Below are 10,608 nucleotides of genomic sequence, written 5' to 3' on the forward strand. Positions count from 1 at the left end.
CTATTGCGTCCCTAACACTGACCCTGTCTCCTGTCAGTATGAGCCGACCTTGGTGGTAGGAGGGCTCATACGCCGGAACCTAAAAGTCCCTACGAGCCCTCAAGTCGGCCCTGAACTAGGGGACAGAGTCAGACGCCCTACTCCTCCTAGGCACGGAGGAGCAGGAGTCTCAACGGCCAAGCAACACAGGGGGAACATCAACAGACATATGGAAATGACAGGTAAGTGAGACTAGTCCTGCACTTACCTGCCACAGACACACAAACCTGGAACCCATGAACAAGTGCTGATGTCCACAGCAACATAAAGGACACAGCACACACCAGACATCAAACGGGAACCCAGGAAACCATATGCTGCACCAACAAAGAGATCACACAAACATCTACAGAACACCAAACATGAATATAACTAACGAAGATTTATGAACAGAAGGATGGTCCCCACCAAGCAGATGGAGGAGAAAGGAGGCTGCTCCAGCCAGCATGGCTGAGAGCAACCTACTGAACCAAGCCAGGGACTGAGGCTTTATAGGCCAGGTGGCCACACCCACGGTCAGACACACCCAGTGACTCACAGCCAACGGGCCGAGACACTTCCACAGCATGCAAACATCACCAGACGTTGCCGCGGACAACCGCAGGTGAAGGGAGGAGTCCAAGTGCATACAAACACCACCTCGTGCACAACAAACAGACAAAGGGAGTGCACACAAAAACACGTTGTCAAGGGCAACCACACGCATGCCTATTGTCCGCGGCAACCGCACCTGAGGCAACAACGAAGTGCTCCCAGCTGCGGTTGACAACGGAAAACCGCGGGCAACAGCATGCGGCACCCAAGGAGTCACGACCATGACCAAGGGTCGTGACAACTGGGGAGGGAGGGAGGGGGCCGCACTGGCCAACAATGATTTTAATGCTGGGGAGGGATGGAGGGAGGGAGGGGGCCGCACTGGCCACCAATGATTTTAATACTGAGGGGGGAGGGGGGTCTGGAAGCACCTGATCTCTTACAGGGGGCTGTGATCCTCACAATTAACCCCTCAAATGCCCTTGAGATGACACTGGGTAAGAAAGAACATACTAATCCAGTTCAGATCACTGTTCCAGTCTTCCTATTCAGAAGTCCATGGTGTCAAAAAACATGGTATGCGCTGGGGAATAGCCAGAGCCCAGGTAGGACTGAACTTGGGTGTTGAGATGCTGCTTATTTAAATCAGCCTGGTGCAGTACATACAAAAATTGTTCCATCTTGTTGATGATATTGAACTGGCTGCTAGAAGGTGGGTAACCCTGCTTGGGGCGGTTAGGTGCCTCAGACACGTGAGCGCCGCAGCAGACATTTTCTCACCAAAATCTATGGCAAGCTGCATAACCAGTGTTTCTTGTTAATAAAGTATTTGGTCTCCCTTTCCACAACAGGAAAACTTTCCCCATTTTGCTTTGATAAGGAGGGTCTAAAAACATTTCTTGAGCGTCTGTTCTAAAAAAAAATATATATATCAGAGGGATTCCATTGTTAGTGCCACAGTTGTCTCTAGTGATTAGGGCTATTAAGGGCTACAGTATGTGATCTTTTATAAGCTGCCACTGCCTGATCTGCTCCCCCCTGAGGTGATATGGTAAAGGACTGAAGAATGAATGGCTTTATGCGGCTCGTACAGATGTTCTAGCATCTACAAAGTGGAATTCCAGCAAGTTTGAATGTCATCGGTTAAGGGAGTTCCTTGCCAGATAAGTATATCTGAAATGCGAGGACAGTCTCCTGGACATAGCTAGCAACTTCTACAAGCCCATGTATGTTTTCAAAAAGAATTGCATGACTAGGTTTATCATGTGCACAATTTAGGGAGCATGTGTTATTCCTTCAAATGGCCACAATGTTCTGTCCATTATTGCTGACCATACTGCACAGTTGGAATTGGTAGTTAGACAGCCTGTGGGATGTTTGCTGCTTGATGCATTTTGTCAAGTGTTCAGCTGTGTCACTCTTACCTTGGCTGATCAGCTCTAACACCGCATAGCAACAGTTTTCTTTAAACATTTAATGCTCTAGCTGGTGTCCAGTTCTATTTTACCACAGGATCTGGTGATGCCGCTTCATGTGGTTCAATAAAGCAGTGGTGTAGTGGAAACAGACACTTTGAACTACGGTACCTGCTGTGATACAGTAATGCCTTCAGTAACACAGTGGTAATTTGTGTTACTGATGTAAAATACATTTGCTGTATCTATCCACCCCTTGTCTTGTTGCAATGTACAACACATTCAGTAACACAGTTGTGATAAAGATGTTATGACTGCACTATTATTTAGATAAAATAGTAAATGCCTGTTTCAAGTAATGTCATATGGAAGTGAACTAAAGATTCAAGCATGTGGTGCTAAGAGGTAATGCTGACTTTTAGGGGAAGTTATGAAATACTAAGGTAACAGATCATTTCCCTGGCATCCACTCAGGTCTCAGGCATAGATGTAGGGCAGCACATTTATTTACAATTATTACAGTTTCAGTTATTTTATTGTTTCTCATCCACTGCAATATGCATGGGTAGCAACCTGCAGGGCAGGAAGGATGGAGCTGTGGTTGTGGCCCTAAGATGGGTAGTAGTACTCAAAGTTCACTGTGGCAGTCTTCATTTTGGCTCACCCGAGGCACAGTGAATGGAGGGTACACCCTTTCTTCACTTGGGGCACTCCCTGACTTTCTGGGGCTCTTGCCTGATGATAGTTGGGCTGGCTTTGATGGTGAACAATTTGCAAGGTGCAAGGCAGTGAAGCTGTAGGGCTGGTGAATAGATGATGGTGTCAATAATCAGTCACGTTGGTTGATGGGAGTAGTAGTTCATATAGCAGCAAAAGGAACAGTTCCAAAGTATATCACATTATAGTAACCTCCCCATAGCTGTGTATGGCAGCAACATTGATGGTAATAGTAGTGCTCCCTGACTCTCCTTCTAAGGACTTTACATTCTTTCCAGGACAACCACAGGCGTGCTATTTCGTTCTTGTGCAATTCCTGGGGTTGAGGGGTGTAGAATTCACATCTGGATGGCCAGTACATTTCAAAGTGTGGCAGGTGCCTGAGGCAATTAACCCTTTTCCACAGCAGCAAAGTCTTTCTGCCATAAATGAGCAGTATCTTACTAACATTATTTTGCACAGTCTGATAGTTCACAATCTTCTAAGATGTCTGGTCTCTTTCCTTCAGGTGCCCTCTGCTTCTTTGACAGCTGTAGTCTCAGAGAGAATGTTTCTCTGGACTTGAGCCTAGTCTGCAGGAGCTTGCCCATGAAAGTCTTGTCTTTAGCTCTGTTCTGCTACAACTTAAAATCAGTTCCACACATTTGTGCAGCAAGCACATGGACTTCTGCTAGCCCTATTTGGGTGTATGGAACTAATCTCCAATCACGGTGCATGAAGGCACCCTAACCAGGGGGCTTGGTAACATGAAATTAACTCTTTTAACAATAATTAACTCTTTGCAGAAATCCTCCAGGGGACTGCAATTATGTGGTTTTATTTATGAAAAAAGTGGTTCTGGTTTTATGTTTATTGATGAGTGGATGTAATATTTAACCCTTTTTCACACCTTCACCCTCCTCCCCTGCATTGATGAGTGAGTGTGATGCCTTAGTATGTATTTCATTGTGGTATATTCTCATTTTTTTTGCACACTTGTCCTATGCCTGACGAAGGCTCTCAGAAATGTGTTATAATAATGGACTTGGGGTTTTCTACGGTGACAGCGCAGCAGGGTTTTTTCATACCTTCACCCTGCAGTCAGGAGAGAGAGAGCACACAATGCGACTGCTTCTCTCCCCTCATTCTACCAATAGGTGTGGGCTCACCACTCAGACCCCCTACCTATCAAAACCTTTTAATATGTCTCTATTGGCAAAATATTTTTCAAAGTGCAGGTATACTATACCTTAAAACCATAAACAATGCTGCAAATGTACATATCCGTTAAAGGGTTAAATATATCCATGACGTGACTTCATCCCACTGCTTCATTCTGTGATGTACAGTACATGCAGTATGCACAGTAAAAAAAAACATGATTTTAAATCTATAAAAGTAAATTTTGCCACAGATAATCCTCATTCAATTATGCTATTCATATTCCGGTATCTCCAGAATCCCTCGATTCTCTGTATAATTAATCCCTACAAAAAATCCTAAAACTTCCCTCCACTGTCTGCTGCTCATTTTATTCATTCTTGGCTTTTTTTTTTTTACCCTAGAAACTTTACTTTTGAATATAATTGTTTACAGATTTTTTTAAAGAAAGGCCTTGCCAGCAGTAAAAGCCGCTATTGTAGCTGACTGCAGAGCAGGTAAAGCCGAGAAGCTAATTATTCACCATTTTTCAAGTAACTATTGCTGAAGTTGTAGCAGATGGTACGAATAAAAGTCAAAAGCCTTGTGTTTATTTGAATTTGCCATCTATGTAATACACGGAGCTGCAAAGCTTTTCATTAATACAGATATCATTTATTTTCTGAATAATCAACCTTAAGTTAAGGTCAAGTTTCCTTCGGCATCCTGCAATGGTAATTTTTGCTCCGTTGCACACATAATGTATCAGCCTCTTCTGTGACGCTACAAGGACTGAGGAGAGAACTGGTTTGTTTGTCTTTTTTTTTTTTTTTTTAAAGGACATTTTACCTTATCAGAAAATGTGTAGGGAATGAGAAGAGAAACTTAGAAAAAAATGTATCAGATTGTGGACATGTTATTGTAGAAGAATTCCTTTTTTGATTGCTTAATGCCGGGGTTCACAACTTTTTCTAGTTTGACAGCTACTGAAATTCAAAGGATTATTCCCATATCAGTCATTAATGTCAAATCGATGATATAACTACCTAGGAGTGTCAGCTACGCAATGCCCCTCCCCCCATTAGCGCGAGCTACTTCGTGCTCGTATAACAATGCTAGCCACACAGTGCGCGCCCAAAACAGTGCTAGTCTATGATGACCTTCTGTTATTGACAGCTATAGACACAAATTTTCAGCCCAGTTGGAAAACTTTTGATTTGCAACAAACATATTCATAACCAAAATTAATTTTCTGATAAATTTTAATTGAAACTGAATTTTTTTTTCCAGAAATGTGCTCTTCCATAATCTTCTGTCTTTACATTCTCTGTCCTTTATTGATTATATGAACTTGATGGACTTACGTCTTTTTTCAACCGTATTAACTATGTAACTATGTGAATATTCAGCTGCCCACCACCCTTCATAGCGATAAGAAGACACTGCTTGGTCTACACGGCCTGTTAACTTCCTCCTCTGGGTTAGTCGTTTTTATTCGCGTTTTAATACTTAATAAAATAAAACCTTTTAAAAATAATAACTTTTTTAAGCTGTGTGGGTGGGGTCTCATTATTTTCAAAACTATTTGTAGTTTTTTTTAGTAACATTTTGTGTGTGTGACTTTTTGATTACTTTTTGTGATGAAAAAAATTTGAAATCAGTCATTTTAGTTCCTTTTTCCATTTCAGCAGTCTGATATTTTAATAGTACAGGCATTTTGAAATACCACTATTCCTATGATGTTTATTTTTGGTTTAGTTATAGTTATTTTTATTATGGAGAAAGTGGAGTGATTAGAATTTTTATATTTTTTATGTCACCTTAAGTGACTATAAGAAGCAATTATTAGACCTCCCTTACATTGAAATGGTCTGCAATTGCAAGTCATTGCAGATTCCCTATGTTCTCATGGAGCCATGCTACCTGCAGCATTAAAATCCTTGATTTGTTCTGAGAGAAAAGATCCTTTACATACAACCAACGGCTCAGGCTGTGGGACAGCAGTTATCCCAGGGAAAGTCTCCTCAGATGCTGTGGTAACAATTGACCACAGCACCTCAGAGGTTTAGGCTAGGGCAACACGACAACAATTGTTGCGCGACATTTTGTCGCACGACAATTTTTTAAATAATGATAGTCTATGGTGTCGCACATGCTGCAACTGCTACACGACAGTCACAAAAAATCCATCCAAAATGGATTTTTCAGCGACTTTCGCATCGCAGTCGCAGCATGTTGCATGTCGCAGTGTGACACCATAGACTATCATTATAAAAATTGGTGCGCAACATTGGTGCGACATCAATGTTGCGCGACACATGTTGCAGTGTAATGTGCCCAATGTGTCGTGCGACTTATTGTCACACGACACATGTCGTTGTGTAGCCCTAGCCTAAATGTCTGCGATCAGCATTATCGCCAATCACAGACATTAACACCAAGTGTCTGCTGTTTAAACCAGCAGAAACCTAGAGGTTATGGCACCTGCTGCACTCACGAGTGGACACAATTTCTAAATACCCAACTACCACTGTACATGCATGGTGGTCAGGAAGGGGTTAAAATGTCATATCTTCTATTGTATCACTGGCTAGAGATTTTCAAGCAGACGCTGGAAGTGACATCAGCACAAAACCTGTGCCTTGGGAGCTGCATGAAATGGTTTCCATGGCTGAGCAGGTGCCCAAACCTAAGATCATCCTACACAATCATTAGTATAAGCTGGAGTGGTGTAAAGCATGCCAAGGGGGGCATAGTACGATGACAACTCAGCTTTAATAAAAAGCACAGTTTAGCAGAAAACAGCTATAATAATATGGTAAGTTATGCAATTCACTAGTGCGCCTGAAGGCATATCTCTATAGGGAAGAGAAGGAGACAGAAATGGTTTATTACCACGTTTGTTTTCAGCATTTCAGTGTACACAGACCTCAATTAGTACTGTGTATTTAATAGGCTGAGCAGCATATGTGGACCTAAGGATCATGTGATGGAGTTCAATTTCTAGGCAAAGGCAAAGCTTCTTGACAAATCCAGATCGGGTATGTTTGTGAAATCATCGTGGAGTGTTTTTTTTCCCTTTGTTAATTAAGTTCTTCTAAATGGCCCATTTATAGAGGAGAACTGCCCTGCAAAAATATCATATAGCAAAACGACTGACTGCAAGGGCTCTCCCCAACCTGTGACCACGTCCCCCTCTGCACACAGACATGCATAACTGTCACTGTCCTAGGGGGCAAGAAGAGCACTCTCTTTTAATGAATAAAGAAGACTCACAAAATATGTATTCAGTGTACTCTTTCAGTGCTCCTGGGGGTACTGACCTGTATCTGTAATATGCTGCCCTTACATATATTAAACATTACGGTGAATTTTTTTAGAATTGTTGGTGTTTTTTTTTTTCTATGTCACTATCTGTGTCAAAGAATTTCACACTAAACACTAGGCCTAAAATATGGTATGGGCTTATGGGAACACCAGCCTCGATAAATCTCCGCCAGTGTCTTGTAGGGCTAGCTCAGCTGAATGTAATCATACCTTCCCAATTAGCAATCCTTTGCTTCATTCTAAACAAATAGTACTTGAAATCCCTACGGAAATGAACAGCTAAGTGCACCAAGGACTGACCTTTTCTCCTCTATCTTACTGAGCCAATCTCTCCATCTCTTGATTGATATGGCCACACAGGATCACTATGCAGGAATCTGGCCCTGTGAATCAGGAAGGAGAGAGACATTTTTCTCTAATAGGATATATTACAAAGTTTCTTGTGGTTGCTTGTACTATTGATTTATGCAAAGTTGTGTACAAAGTCAGTAACCTTTCAAGTTTTTCTGTTAACCATTATTGAACAGCCTATTTTGGGACTCAGTGACCAAGCATTTTCTTTTCACTTTTTTATTGTATCCTCTACATAACTTTGCCGATCCACCACCAGTGTAGAGGCTTATTAACCACCTCAGGCCCCCCTAGCTTAAACACCCTTAATGACCAGACCACTTTTGACAATTCTGCACTACACTACTTTCACCGTTTATTGCTCGGTCATGCAACTTACCACCCAAATGAATTTTACCTCCTTTTCTTCTCACTAATAGAGCTTTCATTTGGTGGTATTTCATTGCTGCTGACATTTTAACTTTTTTTGTTATTAATCGAAATTTAACGGAATTTTTGCAAAAAATATGACATTTTTTACTTCAGTTGTATTTTTTTTTAAACGACATCTATGTATACTTTTTTCTCTAAATTTATTGTTCTACATGTCTTTGATAAAAAAAAATGTTTGGGTAAAAAAAAATGGTTTGGGTAAAAGTTATAGCGTTTACAAACTATGCTACAAACAATGGTACAAAAATGTGAATTTCCGCTTTTTGAAGCAGCTCTGACTTTCTGAGCACCTGTCATGATTTCCTGAGGTTCTACAACCACATCCACATCCACATCCAGCGCACGCCTATACTCTCCTTGCCTTCAGACCCCGCTGAAGAAGGTCGCACAGACCGAAACGTTCGGGATATATTTTTCTATCTGATATGGCATAAATACTATATGTATATGAATTTGCACTGGATGTATACCAAACAGCATTCTGTTTATTAAGAATTAAATGAGACTACTTATTTTGCATCAACTTTTGGAGTGCCGTGGATTTAACTTATACTGTCTAAACCACTCTCACAGGCACCCACACTGGATCCAAGGTGTGCAGAGTACACAATTATTCAATCAGAGAACATGGGCATATGATGAATTGGGTTCGTGGACCAATATGACCGCAATTCATGCTTTTTGGTTAGACCCATGTTGAGGAGAAGGCCCAGGAATTTTTTTAATTCGGAAACTTGGACGGGTTTCCACTGGAGAGGCTGGGCATAATAGCTTCCCGGGTTGGTGGCTATACATTTAGTGGCCTACCGATTTGTTTCTGCACGACTATGTCCAAGAGCTCTGCAGTCAAGAACAGCTCAAAAAATCCCAGTGCCGAACCGATCTGAGCTGTCTCAACCCGAACTCCAGACTGGGCGGTGAAAGGGGGAACTAAGGGTGCGGCTGAAGTTGGGGACTGCCAATCAGGGTTTGCCAGCACCTCAGCGACACTAGGGGCTCTACGGGCCTGTATGTGCGGTGGCTGCGACGGGGTAACTACTGCACGTGCCACCATACCAGCTTCAACTGCCCTTCTGGTGCTCGCCACTTCACCATGTTGTACAGCAGTGCTGGTACTAGGTCCAGGATGGGCTGCGCTGCTGGTGTATGCCTCATCACGTAAACCGACAGCGCCAGCCCCACTCTGCTGCCCTTGAAGCGGATCCTGCGCTACCTGTGGTGTAGCAACATAGGGCCGGGTACACCTGGTGGTATCAGGGACCTCAATCTCCTCGTCCGAACTTTGGGTCAGAGTGCCACTGCTTTCTACAGGTTCATATTCTGACCCGCTGGATTCTTCAGATGAGGGTTCCCATTCCTCATCCGACTGGGTCAGAAGCCTGTAGGCCTCTTCAGAAGAATACTCCTTTTTTGACATTTGGACTACTAAATTTAGGGGGTATTCCCTGAGACTACCCAAGAAAAAAAGCAAGCCTGTCTTACAAATGAGAGGCTAGCGAAGTACCGGAAGCCGCTGCAATTGATAAAAAATATCAAAACAGATTTTTTTTTATCGCCGCAGCGCTTGTGAAGTGATTGTGCAGTGATCAAAAAATAATAATTTTTTGTCACTGCGGCGGGGCGGGCGTGGGTGAACGCCTGATCGGGCAAACACTGCGTTTTGGGTGGAGGGTGAACTAAGGTGACACTAATACTATTTATAGATCTGACTGTGATCAGTTCTAATCACTTACAGATACTATAAAAGTACAAATGCTGATTAGCGATACGCTAATCAGCGAATCAGTGACTGCGGTGCGGTGGGCTGGGCGCTAAACGATCGCTAACTACCTAACCAAGGGGCCTAAACTATCCTAAAACCTAACAGTCAATACCAATGAAAAAAAAAAGTGACAGTTTACACTGATCACTTTTTTCCCTTTCACTAGGTGATTGACAGGGGCGATCAAGGGGTTAATTGGGGTGATGGGGGTGATCTGGGGCTATGTGTGGTGTTTGGTGAGTACTCACTGTGATGTCTGCTCCTCTGCTGGAACCAACCGACCTAAAGGACCAGCCGAGGAGCAGAGAAGCCATTTAACACCTTATATTTATAAATATAAAGTGTTAACTGGCTTCTGATTAGTTTTTTTGAAAATCATCAGCCTGCCAGCCACGATCATTGGCTGGCAGGCTGATGATGAAATACTCCTCTAACTTTTGCCGGCCCGTGCGCATGTGCGGGCCGGCTGTGAGCGTCATCTCGCGTCTCGCGAGATGACGCGCCAATGCGTGACTCTGCCTGAGACAGCCGCCTCCGGACCGCGATCCTGCGTTAGGCGGTCTGGAGGCGGTTAAGACCGGTGTTTAAAACCCCCATTTTAATAAATGTGCCCCATAGTTTTGTTTAAAGGGCTTCTGTCACCCCCCAAAAGTCATATTTTTTTTTTAGGCTAATTAAAATCCTTATACTGCGATTTCTCAATATATAGGGCTCTTACCCTTTTCTATTGGCTAGTTTCTTTAAAAACGGCACTTTTATAATATGTAAATCACCTCTCTACCAGCGAGCAGGGCGGTTACTTGCTGGAAGCCGCCGCATCCTCCTTTCAAAAAAACGCCCCCTCCTCCTGCTGATTGACAGGGCCAGGGAGCGCTCTCCTCCTCTGACTGGCCTGTCTGCAATTCAAATCCC

Source organism: Bufo gargarizans, chromosome 5 (assembly GCF_014858855.1).
Source record: "Bufo gargarizans isolate SCDJY-AF-19 chromosome 5, ASM1485885v1, whole genome shotgun sequence".
Taxonomy (NCBI): domain Eukaryota; kingdom Metazoa; phylum Chordata; class Amphibia; order Anura; family Bufonidae; genus Bufo; species Bufo gargarizans.